This window comes from Bidens hawaiensis, unplaced genomic scaffold (genome assembly GCF_021521415.1).
Source record: "Bidens hawaiensis isolate Kalapana, Puna unplaced genomic scaffold, B.hawaiensis_p1.1 tig00041908_1, whole genome shotgun sequence".
NCBI classification, from domain to species: Eukaryota; Viridiplantae; Streptophyta; class Magnoliopsida; order Asterales; family Asteraceae; genus Bidens; species Bidens hawaiensis.
In genome coordinates, this window is record NW_027497435.1 from 138,811 (window position 1) to 150,156 (window position 11,346).

Sequence of the window (11,346 nt, forward strand, 5' to 3'; positions counted from 1 at the left end):
CACGCGATGCATATGAATATGATTGTAATACCTTTTTTGTTCAAGTTGATAAACGACGTATGCGGAGAGATAATTTTAGGGTTTGTTTAGGTTTTGAGTGGAACTATTGTGATTGAAGAACGAATGTTTTTTTCTAAGGACCGAGATTTTTGTGTTAATAAATAAATAATGAAAGGAATTAATGAGAAAATTCACATGAACAAATCAAGAGTTTTGGTGCAAAGTAATTAGGAAGATTGAATTTTGAATTTAAATTAATTAAAAAATTATAGAAATTGCCATGCGGCATTTAAAGAGATCTTGTTAATTATAAAAAAGGAAGGTGTTTGAAAACCCGCTCTTTTATTAGATAGGTAGATTAATAGTCAAACATTTTTTTTAATTTAAAAGGTAGATTCGATTAACTTGAATCGATGATCTGGTTATTCAAAAGAGATGCGGGTCATCCAGAAAATATAATTATTTACTTTTGAATTATTTAATTATCAAAATATTATAATATGGCTTAGTATATATTGAAACTCTAACAACAGAGCAAAAGAAACGTGCTAAGTGCCTAAAAAAGATGTTAGTTTAATAGTATATGTAGATTCTTTGCTTTACTTTCTCTTAAATCAGCTACTAATAAGTAATATTTTAGAATAATAAAAAGGCCAACGTAAAAGAACCAACTACAATTAGTAATGTCAATATAAACATGTTTATTCTTGATAATAAAGGGTGTTGACATTTTGACTGTAGTGTATGCTACTTGTTATCTCCTGAAAGAACACAAAGCATATACATAATGAATATTATAATAATTTTATAAATTATAAGGGTGTTGACAATTCTACTTTATTTTTGGCTAGATCAAACAGTGCTACAGAAGTGATACCATTATGAAGTGGCCCATTTCCATTTTGAGCCGAATCGAACAAATAATTTTTTAAAATGGCTCGTTTTAACCTAAACCAAACCGATATTTTTTTTTACATAAATGGCTCGTTTTAAGCCATTTATTTGACATAATTAAAATGATTAGCCATATATATATATATATATAGGATCAGGATCATGTGAGAACTTTTTGGGAATCGAGAACTATGAGAACCATTTTAGACCACAAAAAAACCAAAAAATAAAAAAAATCATAAAACAAAAAAAAACACAAAAATAAAAAAAGTAAAAAAACCAAAGTTCTTATTTATCATCCCGGTTTCTAAAAAAAAACTTAAAAAAAAATTATCGGTTTAGCTAAATTATACATTTACATATATGTATAATATGTACATATATGTACACACATGTTTTTTCCTATACACATATGTATAATTTAAGGTAAATGATAATGTACATATGTGTATATTACATAACTATAGATTAAATGAAAATATACATATGTGTATAGGTATAATACGAATTAAAAAGAAAAAAAAATCGGGTTTTTTTATTATACATATATGTATAATATGTACACACATGTTTTTTCCTATACACATATGTATAATTTAAGGTAAATGATAATGTACACATGTGTATATTACGTAACTAGAGATTAAATGAAAGTATACATATGTGTATAGGTATAATACGAATTAAAAAGAAAAAAAAAATTCGCTTTTTTTAATGAAACCGGAATGAAATATAAGAATTTTGGTTTTTTTACTTTTTTAAAATTTTCGGTTTTGTTTGTTTTATATATATAGGGGATGGTTCAAATGAGAACCATGATTTTCTAGAAAACTAGTTAAATTAATCTCAACCATTTATTTATTAGATCAATGGTTGGTATATGTAGTGGCAGTTAGGTAATTAAGTGAAAGTTACAGGATATTAATTAAAAGGATAAAGGGTAAATTGGGTAACTAAAAAAAATTATTAACCAATGCTTTTCTTAAAATTCTCACATTCTCTCTCCTTTTATTATTTTTTTTACTTATTCGTTATCTTCTTTATAACATTATAGGTTGAAACAGGAAAATTTGATACTCAAATCCGTAACAAAATAAAACATAAATTTTGGGAAACCAAAAGAAAAAAACAAAGTTGGAAAATCGCAAGATAAAAGAGCAACATAGCAAAATTCATAAAGAAACTTTCCAACTTTCTATCTGGATTTATCACAAGTTTGACTTTTATTCTATTCTTCTATTATTTAAATAAATGAAACAATTTTTCTTTGTTTTTATTGTTATTTTTACTTGATGGACGTTATACATGCTAAAACAATGTTAGTGATGGTTATACATATATGCAACATTGTAGTTACACATATGTAATTATACTAGAACTATGTACTCTCATGTTCATATATATTTTTACATATATGTAATTATCAAGTATGCTGTCTTCTGTTCAGTTTTCAGTATTTTTCCCCCAATTTAAGTTTTATTAATTCTAGAGACTAACGCATGATACTTTTGGTTAATTTGTCATGGGTTGTTATTTCTTGAAGTTGGATACAGTACCTGTCACTGGTGAGTCACTTGTTCTCTCATAAACAGCTATATCCTTGCTTTTTCTGTTTGTAATTTGTCATACATTAAACACGAGTACCGCTTTCCTTAGCGTCTTGAAATAAATGCAGTATTTTTCTTTTTATAGCATAATTTCAACTCGTAAAGTTCTATTCCCTTTAGCTCCTAAAATAAATGGGTAACAATTCTTTCTTGGTATGCTTTCAAACCGCATTTAAGCATTTGCCTGTTGATAATCATTACAAAGTTTAAGTATCATTAAATTTACTTCACAAGATTACACATTTTAGCTATCTGACCAATAGTCGAATATAAAGCTTCTGCGTGTATTTAGTATTTACTTTGAATTATTAGATTTTGTAGTATAAGAGGTATCTGTACAGTTTTGGTCTTTTGGAGCTCAAACTATAGAAAAGAGATCACTTTTTTCTTTTTAAGAAAGTTATAGGGATTTATATGGTTGATAACCTGAGTGTGATGGTTGTTTAAGGTGCCATGTGATGGAGGTAGAATCTTTTGAAAATGATGTGGTTGCAAAATTGCTTAATGACGGGTTTGTTAGTATCAAGGTGAGTGATTCAATACTTATTTGTTAATAAGAATGATATTTCATGCATAACTTGTTGCGCTTTTGACTGCTAATTAGCAATTACAATTGAAGTAGCTAAACATTTTTTGAATTTTACTTTTCTTCCAAACAGGTGGATCGCGAGGAACGACCAGATGTAGATAAGGTAAGGCGCATCCTATGACCTTTACCATAACATCCAAATTATTGTGTTATTAGGCTCTATTCATACTCATCATGTAACGTTTTCCATTAAGGAGTTTTTGTTTTGTGAGTGATGCTGATAGAAGAAAGTGTGAGATGGAGTTGACTATGAATTTGGCCATCAACCAACTCTTTTGCGTGCTTATGTTCAATCAGTCTTTACCACATTTTATGGGTCTATTTATATGAGATGAAGAAGAAAGAAGATGTTATTACATATCACATTTGCTCGAGTTAAAAATGCAAATAGTTTCAAGAAGATGCCTAAAATGCAAAAAAAAAAATGTTTGATCACGCATATATAGGTTTAGACTTTCAAGGTGTTTTATGAGTTTTAAGTAAAGTTAGATAGATTAGGTAAAGTGCACGAAATAGATACAAGGTTCGCACATTTTCAAGATTTAGCAAATAACTCTAAATTAGGTGCCATTTAGAAGCCTGCTTACATTTTGTTCCTGAATGTAACAAGGAATGATCTATTCAACTGGTAGCAGGTCATTTTTTTTCTTGTTTTTGCAAACACTGTTGATGTGCCATCTTATTTGTCATTTTAGTGTATATGTAATTATGTGTATGCCACGTGGCATTTAATAATTACTTTTAATAAAATTTTGAAGTTACATTTTTTTAAATTGTAAATAAATTTGTGTTTTAGTTTTTGTTCACACATAAGCATGGTTTGCATATGTGGTATCTAGTGTCCAGTGCCAGATCAGCAACCTATCTAGGTCAAATGTGGTTGGTTGTTAAAATGGTGATAAGTTTGAAGTTGGTTTCTATTTCAGGCCTAACTTCAAGTTGGCTACTAAAATCAGTAAAAAAAAATAAAAACCCGAAGTTCATTCCCATTTCGTGTTGTTTGCCCAATAGATAATCGTAATGTGAAATTTTCAAAAACAGAAATGTATTAAAATCATTTTTCATGAGACAACCAAATTGTTTGAAAATTTTGTTTAGTTTTCTTACAACTTGATTTTTGTTCCAGGTGTACATGACCTATGTTCAAGCACTATATGGTAGCGGAGGATGGCCGCTAAGTGTCTTTCTTTCCCCTGATTTGACGCCTTTAATGGGTGGAACTTATTTTCCCCCTGATGATTTACATGGAAGGCCAGGATTTAAATCCATCCTCAGGTTTCTACTATTTTTAGTTGTCTACTCAAATGTCTTCTAGAAAAATTAGGCTCACTTTACTTCTTTTAGTCAGAAGGACTACATTGTAACTAGAAATTATGAAGCACAATTCTCGAGTATCTAGAACACCGTCAACTATAGAGAAGAAATGCTAATTTTTGTGAGTGTTTTCTTGTTAACCTCTGGTTTGGATGTTTATTTTGTGGTAAAAGTTAGCCTTTTTAGGTAAAATTTTGACCATTTTGGCCAAATTTATTATATTCTCTTATCAACCGTGACTTTTCAACACGTACGTTTTATTTTTTTCTTTTTTTGCACTTGTGCAAGAATGGGCTATAATCAACACGGGGAAAATGAATGCTAAAAAAATTGATCATGTTTTTTTTCTTTCTGATTTTGTGGATCCAAAGGATCTATACAAGTGACAGTTGATTATGAATTCTATTTATTCTTCTTGCAGAAAAGTAAAAGCAGCCTGGGAGAGTAAGAAAGACGTTCTTGTCAAAAGTGGCACATTAAGCATTGTCTATTACTAAGTTATCTGAAAAACTATCAGAAGAAATTGCACAGAGCGCGCTACACAAGTGCACAAAATCTGTAAACCACTAATCCTACTTTGTGTTTGACCATTTGACTTGTTTCCTTTTTAGCTAAATTTGGTTCTCCCAGTTTATTTATTATTATTATTATTATTTTTATTATTATTATTATTTGTTTTATGTAGCTTTCTGAAAATTATGACCCAACGCATGGTGGATTTGGGTCAGCCCCCAAGTTTCCCCGCCCGTCAGAGCCACACGCAATGCTATACCAGTCAAACAAATTAAGGGAACTGGGAAAAACAGGTGAAGCTGAAAATTTTCTAAAAATGGTGTCATTTAGCTTGCAGTGCATGGCAAGAGGTGGGGTCCATGATCATGTTGGTGGCGGTTTTCACCGTTACAGTGTGGATGAGTGCTGGCATGGTTAGTAATTTACACAAATTTGAATTGAAGGGTGTTTAATGTTTATCTTTGCATCGTAAGACTGATTATTTGATTATTGGGGTTTTAAGTCGTAAATAATAAGATTCGACTGTTATGAAAAATGATTGTTTAGATCAAATAACTTGGTTTATATATGGTGCCACAAAAGTGGGTAGTTAACAAATGTTAACATTACATAATTTCTTGTTTACCCCTCTTTTATACCCATATTTAGTTGTTAATAATACTATTTAGAATAATATTATACGAGTCCTGATTGGTAAATATCTTTGTTCTGATCAAGATCTTTGTTCTGATCAAGATTTGATTAATGATAATGCTTGACAGTTCCACATTTTGAGAAGATGTTGTACGATCAGGGTCAACTTGCCAACGTGTATCTTGATGTTTTCTCCATCACAAAAGATGTCTTCTACTCGTGTGTGGCTCGTGATATTCTTGATTATTTGAAGAGAGACATGATTGGACCTAATGGCGAAATCTTTTCTGCTGAGGATGCTGATAGTGCTGAATCTGAAAAAACCCCTACAAAGAAAAAGGAAGGTGCTTTTTATGTGTGGACCGCCACTGAGGTGTGTAACTATATGTTTGACTTTGTTTTACTTAACTTAAATGCATTTATTTATTTATTTATTACTAATTAAGGTGAATAGATCTAAATCTTTTTGGTTTCAAACTGTGCGGACCATGAACCAAATAGACACTTGGGAAACCTAAAACAATATTGTTTCAAATGCTTTCTTGTAAAGAAATTGATTAATTCTTTTTACAAAGTGAAGTGTGATGGCTCCAAAAAATCGATCTGATCATCTATACCTCTGAAGCTAACTTGCTGTGTTAGATTGATAATGATCAACTCTTTTGACCTATCCAGTCAAACTGACTGTTTATATCAGTTCAAAATATAAAAAGGTAATTTTGTTGACTTTTAACTCTTGACAAGGGTTTGAATTTTTGTTTCTTAAGATTGAAGACATAGTTGGTGAGCACGCGAATCTCTTTAAGGAGCACTATTACATCAAGAAATCAGGAAACTGTGATATTTCTGCTATGAGTGATCCACACAAAGAGTTTAAAGGGAAAAATGTACTCATCGAAAGGAAAAGTGCCAATGAATTGGCATCAAAACTTGGCATGCCATTGGAGAAATATCAAGAAATTCTTGGCGTGAGCCGTAAAAAACTTTTTGATGCAAGATCAAAGCGGCCTCGACCCCATCTTGATGATAAGGTCATATAAGTTTCTTCAAATTTTATCTTTATTGCTTGCATGTAGATTGTAGATGTGACAAAACGCGTGAGAGGGGTGGGGCGGGTTGGGGCTATCTGCCAACACTTCTTTCAATTCTTTTGTATTTTGTAGATAACTGACGCATGTTTTATGATAATAAGAACTATAGTACTAAACTATTAAAATAATTTGTTTTTAATAAAATGATTTAAGAAATTGTAAGCATTTGGAAACACACTAGGTTACTATTGACCCAATTAATCCATTCCATTTTTAGTTGATTTCGACGTTTCACATGTTTGACCCGTTATGAGTAATAAACAACTGAATTGACCCATTTCTATATAGATGGGCTCTCTTGTTATTTTTGCTAACAAATTTGATAATTTGCAGGTCATCGTATCTTGGAACGGCCTTGCGATTTCCTCATTTGCTAGAGCGTCTAAAATTCTCAAAACTGAGCCTGAGGACACATTATCCAACTTTCCTGTTGCTGGAACTAACGTAAGATTGAATCTTCATAACAATTAAAGACCTTGATCTTATATTAAATTTATCTCCTTTTTATTTAGCCACAAGAATACATGGAAGTTGCAAAGAAAGCATTGACTTTCATAAAGGAAAATCTTTACAACCCGCAATCTCGAAGGCTGCAACATAGTTTCAGAAATGGGCCTTCAAAAGCTCCCGGATTCTTGGATGATTATGCCTTTTTAATATCTGGGTTGCTTGATGTGTACGAGCATGGAGGTGAAGTTTCATGGTTATCTTGGGCAGTTGAACTTCAAGAAACACAAGTATTTCAGCTCTTGAACCCTTCTAGTTTTTATATTTTGTGGATCAATATTAAAAATCTAACCTTTTTAATGGGTTTCTAGGATGAGGTGTTTCTTGATAAAACCGGGGGTGGTTATTTTAATACCACAGGAGAAGATGAATCGGTACTTCTTCATGTGAAAGAAGACCATGACGGGGCTGAGCCATCTGGCAACTCAGTTTCAGCTATTAATCTTGTGAGGCTTGCATCTGTGTTCGCAGGCACGCGATCTGATCAGTACAGACAAAATGCAGAGCACCTTCTGGTTTGACTATTTACTCTTGGACTTCAATTTATTTTTGGGGGTGTTGGATGTGCGTTTTGAAACGGTTGATTTGGGGTTTAGTTTAATTCTAACGAGTCAAACGTGTTAAAATTTAATACGTGACCGAAAGGGAAATGGGTTGAGGGGGCTAAATGTAGCCCATGACATAATCATATGTAAAATATAACAACCTTGTTTTATTTAAATATATGAGCTTACTATTATAATAATTGTTTTTATAACCACATTTTATATATATTTTGCATAAAGTAGATAAATAGACAAAAAGTGTGGGGGGCCAACCGACCCGATCAATCATGCTTTGTGACCCGCCTAATCATTTTTGACTCAAATTCATTTTTGACTTGTTACCCAACCGGCAACCGCCTTTTTTGTTTGTTTCAGGCGGTCTTTGAGAAGCGGTTGAAAGAAGCACCTGTGGCGGTTCCATTAATGTGTTGCGCAGCCAAGATGCTGGCCATTCCGTCAAAGAAGCAAGTTGTCTTGGTGGGGAAGAAATCATCTCCCCAGATGGAACGCATGCTTGTTTCGGTTCATGCATCATATGATCACAACAAGATAGTAAGTCCATTTCTTTGACTCTGACTTTGACTTTTGACTTTTCAGGTCAAACATGTTATTTGCTAAACAAAATCCATAATTGGTTGTTTATTGTTGAATCAGGTGATACACATAGACCCGAGTGATGAAGAAGAGATGGGATTCTGGAAGGAGAAGAACCCAAATGTTGCTGCAATGGCCAAGAGCAACTATGCAACCGACAATGTGGTGGCTCTCGTGTGTCGTGATTTTGCGTGTAAGGCTCCGGTTACAGACCCTAAATCTCTTGAAGCGTTGCTTTTATCTGGGAAAGCTTAGTGTTTTGTTGAGTCAAGAGTCGCTAGCCGCATTGTTTGGGCATGCATGTTGATAATATGTTTATGTACAATGTTTGGTTCGGTGTTGAATGTTGATGGGAGCGGTAAATTGTGTTATGGCTAGAAGAAACTAACCATGGTAGATATATAGCTTTGCAAGATGGTTATTTTATTTATATCTTGAGTACTCTTTTAATAACGTCTCCCCTGTTTTTTTCCGTTTGCGGGAGGTGCTGTTTTAGTGTAAATGAATTCGAGGGGATCTTTTCATGTTCCAACGGGGGGTTTTTGGTGTTTTGCAACGTGCTTTTTTGCGCAAAGCAAACATCCTCCCGCCGGTGTTTATAACCTTAAATTAGATTTACCGCCGGTGTGATGTCTTTTGAAAGCAATTTAAATTTCTCATAAGGGCTTGTTGATTAGCTTTTGTAACTTAATAATTAAACCAACATATCTAGCAGTCACCCACTCCGCATACCTAGCAGGCTGAGGTGGCCAGTCGTTGTCGCGAGGAATACCATGTCGTATATAGCAGCGCCATTTGGTGGTGTCACCGCCAACTCACCGAGGTCGTTGCCCTCATGCTCCTTCTATCATTATACCAATCTGAAATGATATGTTGTTTTCATCTTTCATTATTAAGATTAATCTTTTTATTTTTTATTTTTATTTAGTAAGTAGCTGTTTTAAAATTAGTTACTATTTTTCATGTTCAAATTTTTTTAAGAATGGTTAAAAGAAGAATATGTGTACTTAAGTTGAAGTCAGACAATTTTGATGTCGACATTATTATAAAAGATGAGTATAACATATGGCTTTACTATTATTTGGCATATCATTTTTGCTTTTTTTTTTTTATGTAATACACGAAGAATGACTCCGATTCACCAAACATATTAAAAAAAATAGAAAAAAGAAAAAAAAATTATAATATGCGAAATATTGGGTCTAAAAAAGGATTCAAATATGCGAAATGTTGGCTCTAGTTCTTCATTCAGCGTCTCTCAAGAGCTGAACCATTAAATGCCTTATTCAACAATTCATGTGAACTTTTGATGAAACAAACAATCTGAATCTTATTAAATCAGACTCATGCCTCTGAGTGATGTTATTCGAACTCAACACAACCCCTGAATGAAATAAAGATAATGTTTATTTTTCATTCATAAATTGTTGCAAGAGGAAAAACTGAAAAATAAATTTATATGGATCATTACTCATTAGTCTAATTCAGTTTTTTAATGGCAAAATTAATATAAAATTAATTTTTTTTGGCTTCTATCGCACAAAAATCAAAACGATAACAATAAAGTGGCAGGCAAATGGGCAACAAGCTGCGCTGCAACCCCCTTTGAATAGCAAAATCAATTCTACTAAAAACAAAGCGTTGGGTCGTAGGAGACGACAAAGTACCATGAACGACACGCTGAACCATGTTTAGAAAATTCACAGCATACGGGGCCAGAAACCCAAATGTATTAAAAGCAACCGATTCAACCCTCAACCCAGCCTTACCCAAAACAAATCAGCTTTCGAGGAGACACTCCTTTCCCACTTTACCATTGAGCAATAGCTGCGGTAAATGATTCAATTATGACGTCAAGGTTCTCATAAGTAATGAAATTTGTTAGCTGATTTCTGCAGTAGGTTGATTATTATCATTATCATTAATGGTGGAAAGAAGAAGAAGGAAGCCTCTGGTGCTTTCTTCTACAAAATCACTTATAACTTCCGTCCTCAATTCATCAATTAAACAACAAAACACAGATGAAACTGTTATTAACAATTACTCCTCAGGCGACGGTGAAACGACGTCGTTGCAGTTGCGTGCCGGTATTCTCAGAATATCACGAGAGAAGGCGAGTTCTCTGGATGAAGCTGCTTTGATTGGAGTCTCTACCTCACTTCTCAAAAGGCTATCTGTCACTTCAGCTTCACTGGTACGTATGCTAACCTAACCTAATTATTCTCTCTTTGAATATTTCAATTCAATATGCATCATGTTTTAGTTAATTGAGATTTCAGATTCAAAGTTAGATTCTAGTATACAAGTTAGGAAGTTAGGGATATGTGGAATAAGGCCTAATTATACCCTTTTAAGATGAAACTTAGTGTTCTATTCTAGGTTAGGAGTGCAAACGAGCTGAGGCGCTCGCGAGCTCTACTTGAGCTCGGATCCATAAAATGCTCGAGTTTTTTGAGCTTGAGCCAAGCCTCAAATAAAGCGTGTTTAGTTATCGAGCCTGAGCTTCAGCCTTTCATAGGAAGCTCGTTTAGCTCTTCGAGCCTTGTGCAATTTTTGAAGTTTTACCGCTTTTGGACTTCTATGTGTTAATTTTCACACTGTAGAACTGCATAGCCGAGATCAAGCCGAGCTTAGGCTCATTTAAGTTTTTTCTCAAAATATATTAAAATAATCAAAAACATATATAAAGTAATTAATAAATATTCAATGAGCTGAGTTTGGAAAAACAACTCATGATCCTAGCTCGAGCTTTAGAAAAAGAGCTTGAAACGAGCCAAGCTTGAGCTCTTGTAAGTCCAAATGAGCCGAGCTAGAGCCTAGTCGAGTTCAGGCTCGGCTTGCCTGTTTACACCTAGGTCTAGTTTTCAGTAATATTGGAACCATAATTGAAGTGATGTGCACAGTTCTAAAGTCTTCAATCAGATATCTAGTTTATGGACTTGTTATTGTGGTGGTACTTTTAATTTCGAAAGAACTGTTTTTGCAGGCATTTATTGGTGTCTTCTATTTACTTTTTGTGTCAAATGTTTCTTTCAGGTGCTTGTAAAAAATGTGGATAG

The 11,346-nt window shown here is 33.2% G+C and overlaps 1 pseudogene across 1 annotated transcript; it reads left to right on the plus strand.

Moving 5' to 3' along the window:
- The first annotated feature begins 2,415 nt into the window (after positions 1-2,415).
- LOC143593316 (uncharacterized) lies at positions 2,416-8,690 on the plus strand (annotated as a pseudogene). Its single transcript, XR_013146085.1, has 13 exons — positions 2,416-2,459; positions 2,950-3,028; positions 3,161-3,193; positions 4,217-4,365; positions 4,826-4,962; positions 5,090-5,330; positions 5,679-5,923; positions 6,318-6,581; positions 6,975-7,085; positions 7,154-7,378; positions 7,460-7,663; positions 8,069-8,245; positions 8,348-8,690. The product of XR_013146085.1 is annotated as an uncharacterized LOC143593316 (transcript).
- Positions 8,691-11,346: the final 2,656 nt, after the last annotated feature.